Below are 23353 nucleotides of genomic sequence, written 5' to 3'. Positions count from 1 at the left end.
AGTGCTTTCTTAGAGTGTTCCTTTCTGCTTTCCAGTAATACATCACACCTCAGGCATATACAGAAACACCAGAGGAAGACATATCAATCACTTCTCAAAAATCACTTGAAATAGGAAAAAAAAGAACAAATTTTTGAGCTATAAATAGCCCTGGGGTGAGATTCAAGGTTCTTATATGATCCACAGCCTCAAAAATATATCCTGTTATTTACAACAGTTTTCTTGAGTAGTTCTTACAAAAAAAAAAAAAAAAAAGAAAAAAAGAAAAAAGAAAGAAAGAAAGAAAATAAAAGGAAACAGAAATTCAATTTCAAAACAAAATGCTCACCCTGACTCATTCAAGGAAGGATCCAAGGTTTTTGATGCAGGGCACTGACTCTCTGCCTGTTTTTCCCCTTCATCATCTGCTCCCCTTAAAAAATGGTATCAACTGCACTGGTAAGAATCCACATTTCTTCCCTTTTGTTCCCTGGCTTCATTCCAGCATTTCACTTGTCACACTGATGGGTGAGATGCCTTTCATATTGGCATAAGACACTGAGCGGATGCCTCCTCTTATCAAACAGAGACCCGGCAAGTGAATCTACCCAGAGCTGAAGCTTCCTTTGCAACTTGGGAACACCAGGGCCACAGTGACTTTGTGGCTTGGCTTTAGATAAATTTGACCATGGCTGTAGAACCCAGCAGCTCAGAATCCATTAAAAGGAGAGCTGGAAGGAGGTGAGTGATAGAGACAAGGGGATTTTGATGTTACAATTGTTGAGGGGACTGTGGCTGGCGGGCAACTTGCTGTGGGGGCAGTGATTGAAAACATGGATTATTAGCTGGTTACAAATCTTCATTTGTACAGATGAGCTATTGATTTCATATAAGAGGTGGGAGTAAATTCTGCTTTATGTGGCCTGTAAAAAGCTTCTTTGAATTTACCTTCGGTGTCATGCCTTGAGAAAAAATTCCAAGTTTCTGGCATAAAGCTGCACATGTTTTCTGCGCACTGGCATGCAGGCAACTGTTTGTTTCTAATTAGGGAGCTGAAGCCTGCTGGCAAAGGAAACCATATTTGTCACAAGTTGTGGCACTGTGTTTAGTTTGTGTATCTATGCTTTTAACGTGTAGGGCCAAAGATAACTATGTTGTTTTTCTTTTTCCCTATGAGCGTTGACTCTATAACTTCTTCTCTATGGTCCATGTGTACACTTATTCTTAGCTTCCGCCTTAGAGACTGCTTCAATGAACAACCCCTATCCTCCCATTAACTAATTGTGTTCCCTGGTCTGGTCATTTCAACTGCCCACACCCTGGATTTATTTTTATAGATATAGTAAAACTTTCTTGGGCAGATTGTTGTAAAAAATTAAATGGGATGGTAAGTAGAGTGCCTAACAGATTGCCTGGAAATAGTACATGCTCAGCACATCTTAATTCCTTTTCTCTCACCTGTAATATAAGAAGTTTATGTTGAATGGTCCCTAAGGTATTTACATTATTTTTAATTTTATAAATGTTCACTACCTACTAGGTGGTAGACACCTTTCTAGGCATTGGGGTTATAATCATGAACAAGACAACAAAACAGACATATCCCTTGCCTTCATAGAAATTAAATTTTAGAGGATACAATTAACATGCAAGGAAATGCACAATGACTTTTCCTTCTTCTTCTTTCATCTTTGCAAGTTCAATCCAACTCAAATTTTGAGTTTATCTCTGAGGCTACCTCTTAACAAAACCTGGAAGTAATGTTTTTGGACTTAACATTTTCATATTTAGTAATCATACACTGGTTTTGCCTTCTTAGCATCCATCTCCCCTTTCCTGGTAGGAGGACCCTGAATATCTCTTGGAGAATTGTCCCTGTGTCTCACTTGCAATGTGTGTAGATCAGGTGGGGCTTCATCCTGGCTCCAGGAGTGCTATAGAAGACATCACATGCTCCCAGACATTGTGGAGGTCCTGGCCCATTAGTGTAATTCCATATCCAAAGGTCACAACGATTGACTTCTGCACAGCCATGTAACCCAAGTTTTTGCAATCAAAGCAAATCCAAGGATTTCTGTGGTAGTTTCAGTGTACAGAGAAGCTCCCTGAGGTCCTTTCCAGGGTCCTTGTTTAGTGTTATCCTATTTCAGAAAGGCTTTAGAGGTGACTGAAGGAAGAAAAATGTTATTTGTATTCTGTCAGAAGGTTGTCCCTTTGTTTATCAAAGATATTTCTGTCTACTTCTATAGAACAATTAAGAGGGGGTCCTCCTCCTTACCCTATTGTTTCTCCTTTTCTGGACTTCGAAATTGAGAACTTCACAGTTAGTGAAAAGATTTTGGCTGATATCCCCTCCAACTTTCAGGTTGGAGAGGCTTTGTTAGATAGCCCCTTAATAGGATGAGAAGGAAGACTTTCCATCTCCCCTCCATGTTAGATGTAACACACTCTATACCATCCCAATGTCATAAAGAGACTGTCATTCACTTTACTTCATTAATTCCAAAGTCCAATTTGTGAGTCTGACAATACCAATGTGCAGAGAGAATTTAGTTGTCTAGTTTGTCTATGGTAACAGACATAATCAGAAACAATGCCCTGTATTTGAATAAGTTCATTTGTCTGAATTTGAATAAGTTTGAAATAGGAAGGCCATACTTTCTCTCTAAAGTGCTTTATAACATGTGGAAGTGGTCACCCCTTACATAAGACAGCATATTTATATCTATCTTTAAGCATAGGTACTCCCTAAGTATTTCTTTACCTTATTTGTGAGGTAGATATATTCAGAAACGCATCATGAGATGAAGAAAATACTCTTTGTCCATTAATTTACTCATGCATTACTTACTAAAAATAATTTCCAGGCTCCTGCCATACGCCAGACAGTTTTGTAGACACGAAGGATACAGAGATGAACAACACCTTTACCATTTTTGGTGACAGTTAAGCACCTATCTAAGAAGTTTTCTTTGGTGAGTGCCAAAAAGTGTAACTCCCATTCCCCCCACACCCCCGCCGCGATACAACCGCTGCACCCTAGAGTGGAGATGGAGACCAAGTACTTGGAGATCTAAATCAAGTGTCCCCCGGAGCCTAGTTGAGCGACAAAGCAGCAGAAAGCCCAGACTGCGGGCGCGGCAGGACCACGGAGAGCGCCGCAGCCAAGACCTGGGCGGGGCCTGAGCTCGGGTTCCCGGGGCAATGCTCGTCTCCGTCAGCAACCCCCAGGGGGCGCTCGCGCGGAGGTTTCGGAACTAGTCTCTTGCCGGGTTGCTGGGTGCATGGGTTTCGTCAGAAGGTGGAAATCTCTCTGTGAGAAGCTGCCATCTCCCCGCCGCCCGCTCGTCCCCTTCTCTTTCTGCCATCCTCCTTTCCTTCCTCCCTCGCTCCACTCCACTCCACTCCCTCCGTCTTTTCTCAGTACCTTCCTCTTTACTCTCTGAGTTAACTGAGAGCCGACCTGCCATCTCCAACATTTTCACCCTCTGCCCCCACCCCCATCACCGAGAATGGAGTCAGGGTTTCCGGAGAGACCAAACTCTGCTCTGAGCACCTTTCCCAGCCGCTGTTGCTAAACTGACCTCGGAGGACGAGAGGGGAAGGAGGTGCGACGCCCCTTACATCAGTACATAACTACCACACCAACCACCTCCACTTCAAAGCCGGATTTTGCATCCTGGGGGCGGGACAGACCTCGTCCCGGGCTGAATTCTCTCTCCACTCTTCGAGATTGGCACACCCAGGTAAGTAAATGCCAACTCTTCATTCCTGTGTTCCTGGGGCGCTGTGATTGCAAAGTCTGTTGGGGCTGCTGCGTAGCAAGACCAACTTTTGAGATGCACTGGTTCTCGCTCACATTTGCTTGTCATTGCTGTTGTTGTTTTAAAAAGCAGCAGCAAGCAACGTCTTTAATCTGAAGGGACTTCCATCCCCTACCTCTCGCCTTCTGACATCCACCCAACTCGCCCAGGTGGGGTGGGGCGAATGGAGTTGGGGAGAAAGACCGCGGAGGGGAGGGGACAGCAGGGCACGGGTGAGGGATAGGTCAGGGAAGTCCCGAAGGCGGAAGAAGGGGTACAGTTTTCAAAATCGGGGAAGGGGAGGGGAAGTGAGTTCTGGCTGAAGTTGCAGCTTCCTCTCTGACAGTGAGAAAGCTGTGGGACATTGTAGTCCCTTCCAATGGCTCGACCTGGCTGCGGTTGGATTCAGCCTCTCAGCCTCCTCCCCTACACTTCTTACAATGAGGTTCTAATAATATTTTAGTTGCCTCTTCTCAGTGTTAAAAACTAATGAATAGGCTTGCAAGTGCTTTGATTCAACCCAGTCCTTCAGCGCTTCTTCCTCTATGGAATAAAGTAGCCACAAGGAAAGGGGGACGGGGGACGGGACTGGAGGGACCACTGAAACCAAGCCACAGCTGAGTAAGGAGATCACGACCCCGCGTGGTATCACAGACACACGAGAACTGTTAGGGCTGAATCCAGTGGAGATAATTAGGAGGTGGTCCACGCCAAGTCAAGTGAGTGCTGATTACCATCCGGTGAGGAGCAGGCTAAACCCTGATGAAAAATGCTCCTCCTTCATCTTTGGAGTAGGTGGGCTTTAAGGCCCTATTTCCTATTCTATGTTCCAAATCTGACCGCGCCCCCGGGGCGCCACAGGGCGCCTTGGCGGATTGCCTTTCAGCCCCAGAACCTGCTAGGCTCCAGGGAAAATCACAGGCGGCAGAGATGATCCAAGGGGCGCAAATCTGTGAAGGGCTTGTTGTGGGTGGTTGGGAAGTGGAGGGGGGAAAGGTGAGCAGAGTGAGGCGGGAGGGGGCTAGGGAAGGGAGAGTGCTCTGGGAAGCTTTGCAAGAGAGACATCTGAGAACCTCTCCCTCTACACACACACACACACACACACACACACACACTCTCTCTCTCTCTCTCTCTCACACACACACACACACACAGGATTTCAGTGACTTGTGGGAAAGGATGCCTCAGCACCTTTACACCCTGTGTTCAAAACTATGCAAAACCAACTCTTCATCCTCTTGCTGCTTTGCCAGGGATTTTAAAAGCACTGTTCTGGTTTTTCTTGGCTCACTTGGTTTTGTTTCCTGAACAGCACTTTTGAGCTGTCCAAGATACTTTAATGTGTTCTCTTTAAATGAAACTAAACCCTGCTCATTCGCGCGCCTGCGCGCGCACACACACACGCATACACAATTACCTTAACTTCAAATAAAGTGCTCTTTTCTCCCTACTCTTCTATTCCCTTAACAATCCCTATTCTCAAAGGCCTTTGTGTTTTATTTTCTGCTTTATAACAAAACAAAAAAATAAACACCCACGGTCCTACGACACAGGTGTTTTGAATCCATGCCAATTTTTGTAGTTAGTATATGCTGGTTAAACCACATAGCAAGCATATCCCCCAAAAAGCAAGAGGCAAGCAAAAACTTAATTTGATGCCCTTCAAGTTTAGGAAGGTCCCATTTCTTTTTATTAACCAAAAGATAAGATGAAGCTCAGCATGGCTATGGCTGTGATTAGATAACTTCTGATATTTTCATTTCCCTTACCGAGCTGCTGCTTCTAGGTTGAACTCATTTTATTTGCCTGCCCATTTTTAAAGAGAGACTGACAAAGTCACTCTGGCAGGTCAGGACTCAGAGTTAGTCAAAGGTTCTCACATGTAGAGAGGTGCATAAAATAGAGGCAGGGTTGGAAAATGCAGTCAGAACACCTGTGTTAATAGTGCATACTAATAAAGGTCAACATTTTCTCAACTATCTCTCATGGGAAGATTTTTATGGTTTTAGAGGATCAAACTCAAAACACATCAGAATGAGGTGATTTTTCCATTAACATTACATAAAAGGATATGTTGGTCTATAGCAATAGTAGATGTTTAATCCTGGGCAGTTTTGTATGATTGTGTGAGAAGAGATTGCCTATAATTGAACCAAACCTCTGCTTATGTTGTTAACAAGTAAAAACTTCCATGGCCATCAAACTTATGCCTTTCCTGTGAGTGGTCAGCCTTATTTTTATTCTCCTGGACACAGGCCCAGCATATTTGACTGGGAGAAGGCACAGATGGGGTATAGTGACTTCCCAGTGTGAGATAGTTGCTTTACTAGAATTTCTAAATATTTCTTTGAAAATAGTTGCTCTGAGTTATTTCTTAAGTGTAAAAAGAAATTAAAAGACTTCCTGTTTATCTCCAAGTCTCCAGTAGCAACATGACATTTTGGTGAATTATTGGTTTGTCTTAAGGGGACTCTGGTTTTAGAGGTTTTAATTAAAAGGTGTTTGTTCTAAAGCATATCTTAATCTGCTTGTGTATTTCTAATTAAAAATACCTCATTTCAGTTAGTAGGAAGTAAAGATGTTATCTGTTTATAGAGAAGTTTTTTGTAATATTCCAAAAAAATAGAAAAAAGCTTTGATTCTTTTAAATAGATTATTTGAGCCCATTATTATGACTTAAAACCTTGAGGTTATACTGACTATAAGAAACAATCACAGACCAAAAAAATGGGTTAATGGTGGAATCTTTATTCTCATATGTATTTGAATCTTTTGGAATTAATACTGAACACATTTATAAGGTTTGCACTATGCCTCCTTCTGACTTCACTTTGAAAATTCTTTGAAATGTAACACCCTAGACCATTATGTTACCTTTATCCACATAAAGAAAGGATCTTTTCATTTAGAGATGAACTTATTGAAGATTAGCAGTCAGTGTTGTGTGTAATCAATGCCACACATTTTCAGAGTGGTCTGAATCCAGAACAAAGAATGAGATGGTACTCTGATGATATCAACTTGGCTAATTGGGTAAAAGTCTCTACACTAGTTGGGAAAAATCACTTCATGCATCTTTGTATTTTTTAATCAGTGGTGTATAAGAAGATCTGTATTCCATGCACTTTGAAGAGAGAAAGGGCTAAATTTGTGTTCCATATTTGATCTTTACATTTTTGTCTTGTTAATATTTTAAAAGAAAAACAAAAACCTTTGCAGATCCATGCAGTAACCCAAAGTCATGTTTCCTTGGCAACAGTAGCCAGTACACTAGATTTACAAAATATCAAAATAGAAAAATTTAAATGCATTCAAAATAAAATGTCACATAGTTCAAGACCATTCTTTGGTGCATTAAAACTGATCTTCCAATAATACAGTTGCCTTTCTCCTGATTGAATGTAGATGGCAAAGAATAGATTACTGATTTTAATTCTTTTTAAGATGTCCCCAAAATCTTATAATATTTTCTTTTGAGGGAAGCACATTACGATAATAATTTAGGTTGGGGTTACACATCCATTTTTGGATAAAGTATTTATATGATAGTTGATGGTAAATCCAAAAATCAGGCACAATAAATGGGTCAGGTAAGATGCATTATCTTTTCTATGTTATTTGAAATAAACAGTCTATAGTAAAGCCTCAATTAGTGTTAAACTCAGTGAATATCTCCTAAACTTGTGACTGTATAATAAAAACATAGTAGTGCCTACATATACTTTCAGGTTTTCTTTTTCTGTACTAGAAACTGCATTATGTGGGAGCTTTCTGTTTGCTGTATGAACTACTAAATATACGTGATATATTGGATATATTTTCTCCTGAGTCAGCACATCCTGGGAAGTCCTTTATTTGTCTGCTGTATTCTTTGGAAACCCTCTTGAGAACCATCAGCTTTTAGCTCAGTAAATATTGAGGGTTGGAAGGCAAGTCTCAAAAGTAAGAAAGTGATAAGGATGCCTTCTTTGGGAAAGTTTATTCCAGTCCTATTATTTTAGTCATAGGGCTGGAAGGGGAGCCCATTTAAGCTGATCTGTGATGGACTCATCTCTAAACTGTGATCAGCAACTTTCAACAGTGCAATATTTACCCAATAAATGTAACTGAATTTGTACGAAGTCATTGTCTGCAGCCATCTCTGTTAATGTGCATGTTCTATGACTCTCAGAACTGGAAGAGAGCTTGGGGATCATCTACTGACTCTAGCAATTTAATTTGACAAATGTGGAAACTAAAGCTCAAATAAGTGACTTCTCAAAATCAGGAGACTCATTCAACAACCCTTCTGATTACTCCCCTCATAAAGAAATTCAACTTCCCTGGAGATAATTACAGCGGTGGCGCCAATCTCTGGCACCATGTGCACTGCTGATCTTTATTAAGTATGAGTTAGGGATGATTGCGGGGGTGTCTCCCACCTCCATTAGAGTGTTAGGAGGAGTAGGCTTGGGACTTATTACATTGCTGTCTCTTGGAGCCAGTGCAATATTTACCCAATAAATGTGATTGAATTTGTACAAAGTCATTGTCTGCAGCCATCTCTGTTAATGTGCATGTTCTGTAAAAAATTGCTCATGCATAGACTTAGCTTTCTATTTTAAATGTCACAATTGAGTCAATAAAGTAAACAAAGAGAGTTTATGAGTGTTTACAGTTCCAGGAACACACAGGGGAATCCTTTATTCTGTTTTAAATTAAAGCTTCATTCAAAAAGAACAAACTTTCTTAAATGTTGCTTTTACATCTTTGGCTGAGAACACAGTATTTCTAACTTTGTTTTTCTTATTAGGAAACTAGAGAAATTTCTCCTTGGAAATGTCAGGGGGAAAATACAGTATTTTGGATTAACTCTAGAAAACTCAGGTTTAAGGTTTATTGACCAGAAGACCTCTTTCTTATCCAAGTGTAGGGCAATTCATTGCACCTTGAGGTAGGGGAGGAACAAAATCAGGCTGGCAGGGGTCCACGGCAGGGCAAGCCCTGGGAGCTGGTGAGTCTAGAAGGACGGACTAGAGAGAGCTGGCATTGGAATGGACAATCGCTAGAGGGCGCCAGAGCACTAGCAGAGTCAACCTCCGGGACCCATAAGCAGGGCTTCTAGGATAAGGAATGGAGTTTGACCCAACCCCAAGATATGCCCTGGGGGTATTGGTTTTCCCAGGTGCATCTGACTCTCCGGCCTGGATTGCCTCGCTACGAAGAGGGGACAAAAGGTTTTGCCCTGAGCATCTGGTGGTGTTTTCCAGTGCCTGGTTAGGTTTTGCTCCGCGGCTGGACAGTCTGACTGCTCTCAAAACTCCTCGTGACAGGCCTTTTTGGGGTCTGATCTCCCTTTGTTTCCTTACACTTGGGCCTGTTATCAGAAGAACCCGGAATCCGGAAATACCTTGTTTAAATTTGGGCCACAGTTTTCAAGATCTAGGCATTTGGGTGAATCACTTAACCTGAGTATTAGGATCTGGAAAATGGGGCTAGTAATTGCTGTAAATGTGAGGTGCTTAAAAGTGTCTGGCATTTCAGTGGGTAGATAAATGCTACTTCCTGTGCTCATTCTCTTGGGAGTTCTCCCCCAACCTCACCCTTTAAAAAAAAAAAGAAAAATTAATAATATCTTTTACTTAACACAAAATTTTAAAAAATCATCGTTAATCGATATAGAGATTATTGAGATATTTTACATTCTTTTTTTCTAGTACTAAATCTTTGAAATCTAGCATGTATTTTTATACTTACAGCACTTTTTAATTCAGATTTGCCACATTTTAAGTGCTTAATGCCCCATGTGGCTAGTGGCTACCCTATTGAAACAGTGCAGATCTGTAAGAAGAGAAAATGAAATTACTTTTGCCATTTTTCCTTTTTGTTAAAGGTTAGCAATAATATATACAATGCTTGGCATACAATAGGAGCTTAACACAGGTTCACTGTGATTATTATTTGCTATCACCATTTTATTTTTAAATGGGCCTCTTCTCCCATCTCTTATCCCTTCCCCCATGTCTTAACCCTTCCCCCTCAGCAGAAGGGTCTCATTCATCTATTTGTTGAATAATAATTGGTCACAGCATTTATGTCAAAAGCTGTGCTAGGCACTGGGGATAAACATAAAAACTTGAAGCGCAGGCAGACTGGTGAAAAGAAACATTGAAATTGTGCTGTTAAGTGTGAGGAGAAAGATGAACAAATGATGCTAGGTAAGAGATAAAGGAGACATTTGGTTTGTCTCAAAGGACCTGGGAAGTGGTCCTTTACAAGTCCTGTTATACTAAGGAGTTTTTCCTCTCCCTGTATATCAAGGAAACAGGTGGACAGAAGGTAATTTTGAGGGAGAAGTAGAGGGGGTGGCATCTCATTCAGCAGGCACTTTGGTTTATATGTGTTCTTAACAGTGCTAATAGAGATTCTCAAATCTAATCAACTTGCACCATGCCCTGTATGTAGTAATTTCATCAATATCATGAAATAAATGTCTAAATCATTGACTTAATTCATTTAAACCGAAAATGATTTGGAAGGAAATGTAATAGAAATATAACCAAGAACCTTTACCATTAAGTGGTGGGTCTGAAACAATGTAAATAAGAACTCTGTTTTAAAAATACTGAAAGGTGTATTTCATACACATATCCATAAAAATGAAAAATAATAAGGGCAATAGAATGACCAAAAACAATACTTTATCATTATCATTAAAGACAAATAAGACTTTTAATATGTTAGCAGCCACTAGCATTGCAAGATGACTGAGGTGATGTCTTTGTTATCTTCGGAGCAGATGATTCAACAAGTAACTCAGAGATATAAATTTCAGTGTCAAAATTGAAAAGTCAAGGAGTTTTGTACCTGACATTGTGCTAATGTGAAACCAGGGATGGATGCCTTTGATCATGTGTGTTAACTTTATCTGGCCAGGTAGACTGCAGAGCTCCTGAGAAGCCATGGTCAGATTTCTTTTGCTTGGTGCCCTTTACGTCCTGTGACTTGACTGATTGTGAATTATATTGGAGAAAAGGCATGATAAGAGGAAAAGAGTGGAAATAGTTGATTTTTTGGCAACTAATAACACTCATGGTAGCTCCTAACCTGATTTAATTTTAAAAAGATGGGAAAATAAATGCCTCTTATGGAATAAGAGAAGGTGAGAACTTGGCAATCCCATAAAATTATGCACACCCCTCCCATTTTCCAGATAAGAAAAAAGAGACTCAGCAAGGTGAAGTGACTTGCTCAAGCTCATTGGTGGCCTAGTTACAGCAGTGAGAATAAAGGCTTCTTCACTCCTGCTCCTGGATTCTTCTCTGGCCCATGCCATACCACACTCCCCTCTCCTCTCCACTTCATGCTTCAGGGGGTCAGAACTCTCTCTGTCTTGCTCATAACTGAACACCAAACAGTGCTAGGTACCTAGTAGTTGCTCAAAAACTTTTGGTTGACTGAATGAAATAAGCTGTTTCTTTCTTCCTCACTCATATCAGGAAATGGGCCAAGAAATCACTGGGTTGCAATGCAGTTTGATAAAGACAAATATCGTTAAGTTTTGTTATGATAAGGGCTTAAGCTTTAAAAGTAAGTATACTTAGTTTGAACGCTGGCTCTGGCACTTAATAGCTGTTTTGCTTTGGGGAAATTACTAAACCTGTCTGCCTTATTCCCTCATTTGTAAAAATGGAGATTAAACCATATATATAAGGCTATAAGGCAGAAGAGAGGCCTTAACTCACTGTATGTATGCACTCAATGTTTTTTTCCTACCTTCCCAACCTTGCCCTCCATCCATCCTGAGAAGATTTAAAGTGGCATATAGTACTTCTTTTAAAAAGTAATGTTAATTTATTTCAGATAATATGCATTTATCTTGCAGAAAAATAAAATTATTTAATTATATAAATATAAATACATACACAGTCACTAGAAGTATATATTCTGTGGGTTAGATATTATTAGTACTGTTTTATAAATAATTTGTTCAGTTGTCAAAGCACTGGCAACTGGGAGGAAGGGGAACCAAATTTAGGGTATCCCTATTCCAATTCAGACCAGGGCACATTTATCCAGTCCATGCTTCATATGATCTTTGTTTCTTGGGCTTGGATTCTCCAAGTTGAAGTTAATTCTCTTTACCATACCCTCTCATGGCCTGGCTATGCTTCAGCCCTTGCATTGTGTGCCTTGTAACATGGTTATTCATAGATATGACCATGTCTGTAGCATGTTGCAAGCTTTTCCAAGTAGCATTTATATATCACACTTCTTGATATGACTCCAGAGAACCTAGAACTTTTTTGGCACGTAGGATACTCCCTCTGTCACTCTGGGTGCATCTCCATTCCCTTAGCAAATATCCTGCATCCAGGCAAAGCATGCTTTTAACTTACTCAAAATCTATTCTATACCTGCTCTCATTTATTAAAAATATTCTTATTATATGTTGATTATTGACTCTTTATCATATAATCCAAATTAATATATGAAGTTATATAGACATATTACTACTGCACATAGTTGTATCTGTAATACAAATATTGTACTTCATGAAAAATTTATAATATTTTTTCAAGGATTATTTTGACTATGTGTGTGTTGTACTTTATGCATTGACTTTAAGTCATAGTCTTCACCTCAAATGTGCTCCATTATATTTGCAAGACTATTCTGTGTGTTGTACGTAGGTAGGTAAGATTGTTTATTGGTGAATGGCATAAATTTTAAGTCAGGAATTCCTAGGTTTGAATTTCAGCTCTGCTTACCCTGTAGAAGCTCAGTTTTCATAGATATAAAATGAGAATAATGATTGTGTCTATGTTATAGGATGGCTGTGAAGCTTGCTGTCACTTGGAAATTACTCAAATTGCAACCTTTATTTGCTGGTGGCATCTCTCACAAACTAGAGGCTTGTTAGTAATTAATTACCCTAATGGTAATGGTTTGCTGTGTTGCAGGGGAATTGTGAAAATTAGAAGTGTGTTTGTGAAGGTATGGTAGATATCAGCAACAAAATGTATGCTTTTCATAGCTACTGAATCATTTACCCTTCTTCTCCCTTTCCCCCTCTCCTCTCCTCTCTCTCTGTTGCTACTCACAAATTTTATGCCCAGCCACAAAAGGTGACTCAAGGGTTTTGATGGAGTTTCTCTAAGATAAAACTTCCTCTGTTTCTAATGGTTCCAGCTTTATTTCAAATGAAAGGTATGTTTAGTACGGGCCCCAGGAACACAACCAGAATACAAAATCAATCATTCCACCCTACAAGACCAGCAGCAGAAATTTATTGTATTTGACTTGGTTTCCCCTGCCCTTGTCCCAAAATGATCTGAGGCTGCCAGCATTAGACAACATATTGGGTATCTCTCTGTTACAAAAGTCTAAAATGTTACTGGCATAAAATGCTATCTTCAAGCCATGGTTCTCAAACTAGAGGATGAATCAGAATCTCAGAATCTCCTGGAGGGCTTGTCAAACCCAAAGTGATGGGCCCTTCCTGTGGAATTTCTAACTCAGTGGGTCTAGGGTAGGAGTAAAATAATTGTTAGAAATTTGATTTCTAACGACTTCTAAAGGTGATACTGATGCTACTAGTTTGGACACCACACTTTGGGAACTAATGCCTTAAATATTTACTTTATATAGACAAGCCATGAATTTTGTCTCCTGTGTGGTACCACTGAGAACAGCATTAGTGGTAAATAAAGGGATCTGGCATTTACTGAGCACCTATGACATTTGCCATCTGCCAGGTACCTTATGGGGCACTTTATACACATTATCCTATTTAAGACTCACAGCCACCCTGTCAATCAATTTATGATTATTTATTGAGACCCTATCACGTATCATGTAATCTGCTGTGCTAGGCTTTGGTAATGTGGGATGAACAAAACAGACATAATCCTGACCTTCTGGATATTATATTTCAGCAAGGAAGACATGCTTGAGCAAATAATTATAAGGGTGATTAGCCTGATGTATAAAAAATGGAAGACCAGAGAGGCCAAGTAAATTGGCTGTGATTACACAGCAAGTGGGAGACAGAGGAGACAAATAAAACCCTTAAAAACCACTTTGCTCCAAAATGTGCAGTCCTTCCACTAAAACATAGGTGCTCAAACTTTTGATCCACAGGGTGCTTTACACTCTTAATAACTATTGAAGACCCCAGGGCCGGGCACGATGGCTCACACCTGTAATCCCAACACTTTGGGAGGTCAAGGTGGGCAGATAACTTGAGGTCAGGAGTTCGAGACCAGCCTGGCCAACATGGTGAAACCCCATCTCTACTAAAAATACAAAATTTAGCCCAGCGTGGTGGTGTGTGCCTGTAATTCCAGCTACTCGGGTGGCTGAGGCAGGAGAATCTTTTGAAGGTAGGAGGCAGAGGTTGCAGTGAGCCGAGATTGCGCTGCAGCACTCTAGCCTGGGCAACAGAGCAAGACTGTGTCTCAGAAAAAATTACTGAAGACCCCAAAGAGCTTTTGTTCATGTGTATTAAATCTATCAATATTTACTGAAATTAAAACAAAGCAGTTCACCCTTTAAGAACTGCTGTACCAGACCCATGCTGCAAATAGTAACATCTTTTCTAGACTCTGAACCTGAATTTATTTTGATGATTTTTGTAGCCATCATTTGTAGCCTTCTCATCATCATTTTTGTAGCCTTCTCATCTCCTCCTAAACATTTTTTTAAACCCAAGGGCTTCTTTTAAGCCTCAGCCTGTATGTCTTGTGATGGTGACTTGCTAAATAAAAGGCTGATCTGCTTTGGAATTGCCTTTTGAAATATTTAAATCTTTATTTATTTTAAAAAGCAACAAAGTATCAATCACAGACCAAACTAAGATGCAGTGGCTTTATTATCCCTTGAAGGATATAGCTGAAGGCGAAGATAACAGCTCATAGAAGTTTGTGAGCAGCATTGTGTTTGAGTTTCTCTGGGTACATGGCACTGCAAGGGAAGCCCCAGAAAGCAGGCTGAGGGATCACTTCTGCTGCCTCGTTAAAGCAAGAGAAAAGATGAACAATTGGACTAGAGTGCTTGAGGCTTTTATATAATGTTGGCGGCTGAATTATGGGTTAACGACTGAAATACTGCCCTTTCCCCTCATTTTAATTTGTTATCTGATGGGAATGAGATATTCTATAGATATTTTATCTTGGTGTGTAATGGTCCGTGGTTGTTTAGACACTTTGATGCTCTGGCTGACTCTGAATGCTTTATAGCATCATTAAGTTTAACTGAGTAAATTCAACTGAATCAGAGCTGACATAACTCGATGTGGTTCTCAATCGGTGATCAATGAACTCAGATTTCCTTTTATTTTTATGGAAACAAGCAAATGACGGGGGCTGCTGCAGTAAGGTTACTGTGATTATATGGATGTAGCAGATCCTTGGATAAGAAGTTAGAAAACAGGGAATCAGATAGTTATCTGACTGTTTGCTCTTTTTGACACCAAACATCTAGATCACTGGTTTGCTGAACAACTTTTAAAATTTTTATCCAGATGTTTGACATCAGGCACAACTCACCACCAAACAAGTCAAAAAAGTGCAGATGATCATTTGTCATTTTAATAGAAGTTGAAATTCACTGTGAAGCATCTCTGCCAGCTGACGTCAGGCAGCATGAATTTTTTTTTTTTTTTTTGTATAGCATTTTTGTGTACAGGAAATACGTTTCTGGAGAGAAGCACTTGCAGGAAGGTCCAAGCATCAGTGATTGTACTGGCAAATTGTACCTGTTTTTTTATGTCACATCAAACAGGAATCTGTGCTGTCCCATGAGGGGCCACCTCCTGGGAACTCTTTTACCTGAGTTTCTTATTCTTCATAAAGTTGTGAGTTACTTGTCAAGAATTCTCAAATTTTGACTCAATGGTTCCATGGGAACAATGCATATTCTCACTCTGAATGATGAACCCTGTTGGTTTCACAGATTGCTAGGGCTGCTTTTTAGAACTCCTTTTCTCTAAAGCAGGCACAAACAGGGAAGATAGGTAGGTCTCCTTGTTCCTTACTCACCTACCCCTGCCCAGGGAATGGGCTCAGGGAAGGCCAGACCTGCCTTCTGATCCTACATGTCCATGTCTGCCCTGTATTTGACTTGCCAGCCAAGCTAAGCAGCCCGGAAATAGACTTGCTGTCTTCAGCAGAAATGGTTGACAGTTATTTTCTATGGGGTGGAATAATAGGGACCTGCCTAATCCCATGGGAACATCATCTTCCCTATGCTGGGGAGAAGAGATAATATCCAATTTGGGAGGCCTGGTTCTTGGTTACTTAGATCGAAACTTCTATTCCACTTTGCTTGGATGGTCAGAAACAGTTCTATTTGTGATTCCAATTCCCTTCCTGTGTTTTATGAATACTTCCAATAGCTGGTTACAAAGTTTACTTCCTAAGCTCCTTGTTCTGTGATTTCTTTCCTTTATACATACATTTTTAACTTCTATGAATGGGGAGGTTTGAGGTAAAATAAGATCTGATTAAGGCAAACTTGAAGTCTGCAGCCCAAAAAAGGTCATTGTCAAATGAGATCCAGTAGAGCAGGGATCGGCAATCTGTAGCACATGTATCAATTCCAGTATGCACACTTTTTTCATAAATAAAGTTTTGTAGAAACACTGTCATACCTGTTATTGCACATAGCTTCTTTCACCCTATAATGTCAGAGATGAATAGTTGAAACAGCGACCACATGATGTGCACCGCCTACTATCTGATTCCATAGAAAAAGTTAGACAACCCCTGTATTTGGAGCATATTTTTATTTGGCCATCTCCAGGAACCTACATAGGAAACATATATAGGCTTCAAAAAATCCAAGGGACTATTATTCTGAAATATGAACTATGGGCCAAATAGCTAAGTAGTAGAACTTTGTTGCTATGCATTGTGAGGATCTTGCACACAGTAGGTACTTGTGGCATGAATGATTATATATTTCTAGATGAATGACTTATGGTGTGGGTTCCATTTACCCATTTATAAAATCAAAGTATTTTATTTAATCTCTAAGGATCCTTCTTACACGACCATTCTACATAATATTAGCAAGAGAGGTGATGAGGCAAACGTAAACACTTTTGATTCTCTGCATCCCAGTGTGCCAATGTGACAGCCACAGTCTCTTGAATCACCATCAGTCAGATTCGTTTAGCATCAGCTGGAATTATTAGGCAGGTACAAAAAGCATGACCATCTGCTGTCACAGTGCTATCAAGAATCTTACCTGGAGAGAAACAAGGGGATTTAAGAGTTGAGAGCATCAAAGTTATGCTTCATGCTTGTTCTGAGTTAGCTTATGGAATTGGGGTTGAAGAACATACTGTTTATTGTTTGTGCTCAGCAACATTTGAGATTTCCTCATGTGTGGGTGCAATCTTGGGCATGTTCCAGATGTGCGGGGCTAGGGTTAACAGCATCCTGTGATGACCTGCTGTGAGTGCCTTCACTCGTGTACAAAAATCATAGGTGAAAATTACACTTCCACTGGTTTCCAAAATTACTCTTTAGGGAGTTGGAGAGCTATGGATGAATTACTTGGAGGGGCAGCGATGATGGTGATCACCTAGCTCTTATTGTCCTCCTTCCATCTCCCAGGGAAAAAAAGTGTAAAACATGTGATCCTGAAAGAAATGTTCATGCTCTATGATATGATTAAGGTAGCTGACTCCCAATTCAAAGCATATACTATGCCACCCTTCAGGAACTGGAGTTCCCACAGTCCCCCTTTCCTGAGAAGACAGCCGGGGTTTCTCTCAGCTCAGCTCCACGGATTTGACCATGGGGTTATCATTTATTAATTTAGACATTTTAGAGGGAGGCATGCTGTCTCTGCTGAGGTGTGAGCAGAGCCCCAGCCTCAGCCTTCACATCAGAATCCCAGGCTGCACCCAGAGTTTTCCTCTCAGGCACTCCAGCCTTTGGAGTGCTGGGATTCAGACGGAGCAGCCCTGCCTGCCTCCCATCTGTGGTAAGTGACTTACTCTCTGTGGCAGGATGGGACGGCTGAGAGCAGGCAGGCAGTGAACGACCTGGGGCTGAGGAGGGGGAAAGCCCTTCACAAGCTCTTGTCTCCCATGTGCAGGCCACAGGCCACTTTTTTCCATTTGGGAAGAGAAGGGTAAGGGGAACAGGATGGGACTGACACTGGCATGATGCGGTTTGTGCCGTGCTCTGACTCTTGTACCTTTAAGTTCCAATTTGGAATCAGTTTGACTTTAATTTAGAGAGGCATGATGGTGGTGAGAATGTGCTTAATGAAGTGTCACAAGTTTAAATGGCTTTTCCCAGCAGACACAGGCTGTGGGGCTAGTGGGCACGGACAGACAGACACAGGAATGTTGCATAAATAGACTTTGTCTGGTCCTCTTGGTTGAAGGGCAGCCTTTGTTCCTTTTTAGACTTTTTGTTTGACAGTTCTAATTCTTATTAGAACTTTTGAGAACCGTTATTCAAAAACAAAAAGCAGAGGGATTGCTTTTTGATCTGCAAATCAAAAGCATGAATTTGGCTAATATTACATTTCAGTAGAGTGGCATCATTGGGTTAAGGGAGAGCATTATGCTGAATTTTCCTGAATGCTGAGTTTTTTTTATCAGTTGCCTTTATTATTCTGTTTTTAAAAGTAAGTGGACAAACTATAAGTATATGATTGTAAACCTTTCCTATTCCTGTATATGTATATCTTTATATATCTCAATAATATATATCATCATTCATCAAATTTATTTTTCAGATGCATTTTGTCACAGATTTATGCAATACTGTACCTATTAATTTGAATCAAATTTATTTAAACTTTAAAACAATAGCTATATGACTATTTCTCCTACTCACCAAAGTGGGCTTAGATTTCATGTGCAATCAAGGTAAAGTCTTAGTGTGGAAGTTTTTTTTAATAAGAAATGAGACTGTTTCTGTAGCTTGGAAGTGAAGATGCTAATATTTCGTCTCACAAAATTGGACATAATTTAAAACTTTAATACACTTTCTTGCTTGTTTTATTTGTAAATATTGTTCCTGGCTTTGAGAACTTCAGAGCTTTTCCTATTTTGTTTTTTGTTTGCTTCACAACTCCTTAGGAATGTGCAAATAGAAAGGTAATAAAGGAAAATCTTTTCAAGATAAAACATGATTCATAAAGGTGGCAGCCATGCCATATGTGAAGAGTGATTAACAGCTGCAGAGTCTGCAAACAGCTTTTTAAAAATTTCTTGATAAAGCAGTGTTTCCCATTATTTCATGTTTTGGTGGTTGCTCAAGTGCATCGCCCTAATTTTTCTAAGCTTCATTTTATTCTGTAGCAATCGAATCACTCTTCAGGTCCCAGCAGTGCTATATTAGGGCGTGCTTAAATATTTCATGTATATCCCTGGTTATTCTTCCAGTGATATTTTCAATTTCATGACAATGATGTGGTATATTAAAGCCATAATCTCCTCTAAAGCTGCCCATTTTATTTCTGTAGCACGAGTTTGGATAGGCAGATATGAGAACATTTCCAAGGCTTGCCCATTTGGAACTGGTTTGCTTTAATGTAGAGAGTTGTGATGGTGGCGGAAATGTGCTTAATGAAGTGCTACAAGTTTAAATGGTTTTTCCTAGCAGACACAGGCTGTAGAGCTGGTGGACACAGACAGATAGACATAAAGATGAGGGGTGCTAGGGGAAGAAAGTCTTTACATCAAAATTCAGTTGTCATTTTGGCAAAATAGGTTAATTCTAGAAAGTGCATTTTCATGAAACTCAGTTGGCAAATTAATCAATCAATCACTCTTTTCCTGATTAGCAAACCCCTGACAACTTGCTTTGCTTCTCCTCAGGAGTACAAGATAGTAGTTTTAAAATATTGTTCATTGCCACAGTTCCCTTGGAGAATCTGCTAAAAACTATGGGCTCTCTAACCTGAAAAATCAAGCCCACATAATTGTGTGCATCTGATTTTGGGGGTTTATGGACATCCCTAAAGCATACACCTTCTTTTCCCATCAAGAACTCCTTCTTGGTCTCAGCAATAGATGTCTTCTATGTGGCAAAATTCTTTTTAAAAAATATATACATTAACACTCACACACTGTGGCATTTCTGTTAGAGGGAAAAGGGAGCAAATGGGGATGTCTTGGGTAGGCTCTTTTTTAGGATTGCCACAAAGAGTTGTACATTTGCCAAGATTTGGGCATCCAACCTTCCTGTATTGTCTGGGGGCACACTCTGAGTTGAGCATCTGGGTCTTCAGGGGTGGGTGGAAGAGGAGTGATAGCGCCTCAGGGAGTTGGCAGTGAGGGAGGCATGGCTGTGTGGCAATGAGTATCCTCAAAGGTTCTCCCCTGCCCCCACCCTGTGGAGCCTTTGAGCCCTGATTCCCTGATGGGCTACCCAGGAAGCCGGTGGGCTGAGCACGTCATGTGATGCCTTGGCACTAATAAGAGGAGAAGACTTCCCACTGTAACTCCTGGTGGAGAGCCAGTGACATCCCAGGCTTTTGCCCAAATGTCCTTGAGTTCTACACTCTGAGCCTTGAAATGCAGCTTTTCTGGGGCTGACTTCCCAGGATCGGTGGTGCTGTACTTGCAGGAGATGGTGTTTGCTGGCCAGTGAAGCACCAAATCAGCAGTGAATGTGGTTCACATACAGCTTTATGTAGGTGCATCAACGAGCCTGGAACTAGGTGCCAGGTGCCCTCTAAGACACCAAGAGCTATTTTGGAAATAGAAAGGGAACAAGTATATAAAAATGCAAGATCCAGAAATACAAGGGTAAGACTTGTCCTTTATTCCTTCTTTTCCTCTTTTTTCCATTCTCCCTACTCTTCTTTGCATCCTTTCTTCCACTTCTTTTTAATCTTTCCTTCCATTTTCCTTTCCATCCTTCCTTTCTTCTATTCTTCTCTCCTCCTTCTTTCTTCCCTTCTCCCATCTTCTCTCACTCCTCCCTTCTCATCTCCACTTTCTTCTCTTTTATCATTTCCTTTAGTCTTTTCTTCCTTTATATCCATCTGCTCTTTCCTTACCGCCTTTCTTCAATTCAACAGATATTTTCAGTTGTTTACCAGGTACTGTTTCTTATTAGCTTGTGTGGAATTTTGATTCCTTTTCCTTCACAACAGGTCTACCTTCCGGCTACCGAGGGACATTTTTGTCCTGCATTACGTTTCCCCAGCTCCTTCTTTCTTCTTTGCTTGCCTTCCTTAGTCATGTGATCGGCTAGCATCTATTGAACACCTACCGCATGCAATTTGCTACCTTAGAGAAAAAAATCTAAAAGAGTGATGGACTTCACTCTGAGGAAGGTTAAAATTAAATTTAAGAATTGAAGTACACACATGTGAAAATGCGATAATAGTGTAATAGTTACATGATGTCACCAAACAGGAATGTGAGATGATGCAAACATGACTGCTAGATGAATGAAGGAGAAGCCTTTTGAGTCCTGAGAATGGACCAATTTGTGAGATGGGTGGGTTTGAGAAAGACTTATAGAGAAGGAGTGTAAACTAGGTTTCCAAATAGGATTTTAATATTCAAAGAGGAGAGAAAATTTCAGTTCAGGAATTGATGTAAGTAAAAGTGCAGTGGTCTTTATTTTTGTTACCCCAGTTTTTCAATGTAAAGTTCCAGGGGAACCTGTTTTCCTCTCTCAGGGTTCCTCTGACTTCTTCACTCCTGGACACTGCCACCTCCTCTTCAGTTTCCCCCAAATACCATTTCTCTTCAGCTGGTGATGGGCTCAGGGGAGCCATCTAGTCTATCTCAGACCCATTCTTGATCAGTAGATTGGTCACTTTATGTTGCAGGCAAAAACCTGCTGACAGTGGAAAGCTAAGTTGAAGAGAGAATGTTGAAATATAAGTCCTAGACTGGTGGTTGAAATTCCAAACTTTAATTTTTGTAAGATCTAGGGTAGGCCAAAGCACGCTTCTGAGGCTAATGGTCTGACACGCTAGATATCTCAGAGAGCCTGGGTGTCAAGAATTTTGTTTGGAATTCCTAGGTTAAGTGGTCTAGTATGATTCAGTTCAATCCAGGGTGTAATACGTGGCATGCTAGTGAATTTTTGCTTTATTTTTATTGCACAGCTCAGGATTGAAAGAATCTTAGAAGTTATCTTATCTTTTACCTGGTCCAATTATACAGTCTGGAAAAGTCTCCCATTTTCTTACTCATTGATACATACATTTATTTAACCTGTGTTTTTGGATGTTTTCATAGCAAATGTGTGGTTATAAGCTGAAACCAATTCAAATCATATAGTTTCAATATCCCCAATCCATGGGGGATATTTTCAGGTGTCTGAGAAGCCCCAATTCTAGGTTTATGTCTGAATCTTTTATGGAAATGGCTTGCATAAAATCCAGCTGAGATGCTGTGTTTTCAGCCTAGCTGTAGAAGTTGAAGATTCTGTTTATTCCCTCTGAGGCTGGCATTTCTCTGTGATTGTTCCATTTGATCCCTTCAATGGCTTAGCCTCATCAGCAGCATTGCTTGGGAGATATAGGTTGTTGAGGTCCCCTCTGCTTGTGGCCTTTGATTTTTGTCCTTGAGTAAAGAAAACAATCCTTTTATCAAATATTTGCTGGCTGCTTAGGATACTCATTTCTTAATCGGTACGTTTTGACTGATTATTGAAAACTTTACATTCCGACATCATATTGTATATGATATATGTGTTTGGTGTGTGTGTGTGTGTGAGTGTGTATGTCTAAGGAGTTAGAAGAAAGGACTCTCTTTCCTTCTAAGGTCAGCAGTTGATTCTTAGAGTCTATTGGAGCTTTCCTTTCCTTCTTTTATCAGGTGAAACTTGGTTGAAAGGGTTACCTTCTAGCAGAAAGGAAGGGGGAAGATATGCCTGCTGGTAAATGTAAGCCTCACTGTAAGCTCTCCTAGAATGCTGTTGTCAAAAGGAAATTTTGATATTATTTTATTTAACTCTCTATGTTATAAATAAGAGAAACCTAAGCCCAGAGATGTGCAATAATTTGAGCCAAATTATCTTTGCAGCAGATTAAAGATAAACCAGAGTCAGAGTATAGCTTCTTTGACTCTGAAATAATTACATGCAGAGAATCTTTGTAACCTATTATAAAAATATGTTAGGCAAAGAATGCAATGATAAATAAATTATATATTTGAGCAGCAGAATAAATCAAACAGTTTTGTTCCATATTTCATTGGAAGTGATTTAACAGAAGTTTAAAAAGATTTAAAAATAAGAGATAAAATTATTTTTAAGAATACAGAGATATTTTAGAAAAATAATAGGATCCATTTAAAAATATTCTTGGTTAAACAAAAGTCAAATTTTTTCCACACGACTTTCTCCTAACATGATACAATGACTTTGGAAGTATATAATACTAAAATAATTAAAAGCTATCCTATTGCTCAAAAACATTAAATAACTATTTTTTTGAATGACAGAAGCCAAGAACACAATATATTACAAGACAATAAAAATATAACCCTCCTTATACACACCATGGAATGCAATTAAAACTATAATTAGACTACATTTTCTAGTCCCAAATGTCAATGTTAAAAAGAACAGAGAGATTAAAATAGTGTATAGAAT

At 39.9% G+C, this 23353-nt stretch overlaps 1 protein-coding gene across 1 annotated transcript in view; it reads left to right on the top strand.

Moving 5' to 3' along the window:
* The window catches only part of CPNE4 (copine 4), a 767841-nt gene that overhangs the window by 247531 nt on the left and 496957 nt on the right, over window positions 1–23353 (top strand). The window contains exons 8-9 of the mRNA XM_024245287.3: window positions 567–720; window positions 2847–3725. The gene's annotated coding sequence lies outside the window, so the exon portion shown is untranslated. The remainder of the gene's footprint in view (window positions 1–566; window positions 721–2846; window positions 3726–23353) is intronic.

Source organism: Pongo abelii, chromosome 2, assembly GCF_028885655.2.
Source record: "Pongo abelii isolate AG06213 chromosome 2, NHGRI_mPonAbe1-v2.0_pri, whole genome shotgun sequence".
Taxonomy (NCBI): Eukaryota; Metazoa; Chordata; class Mammalia; order Primates; family Hominidae; genus Pongo; species Pongo abelii.
This window is presented reverse-complemented; position numbering and strand designations above follow the sequence as displayed.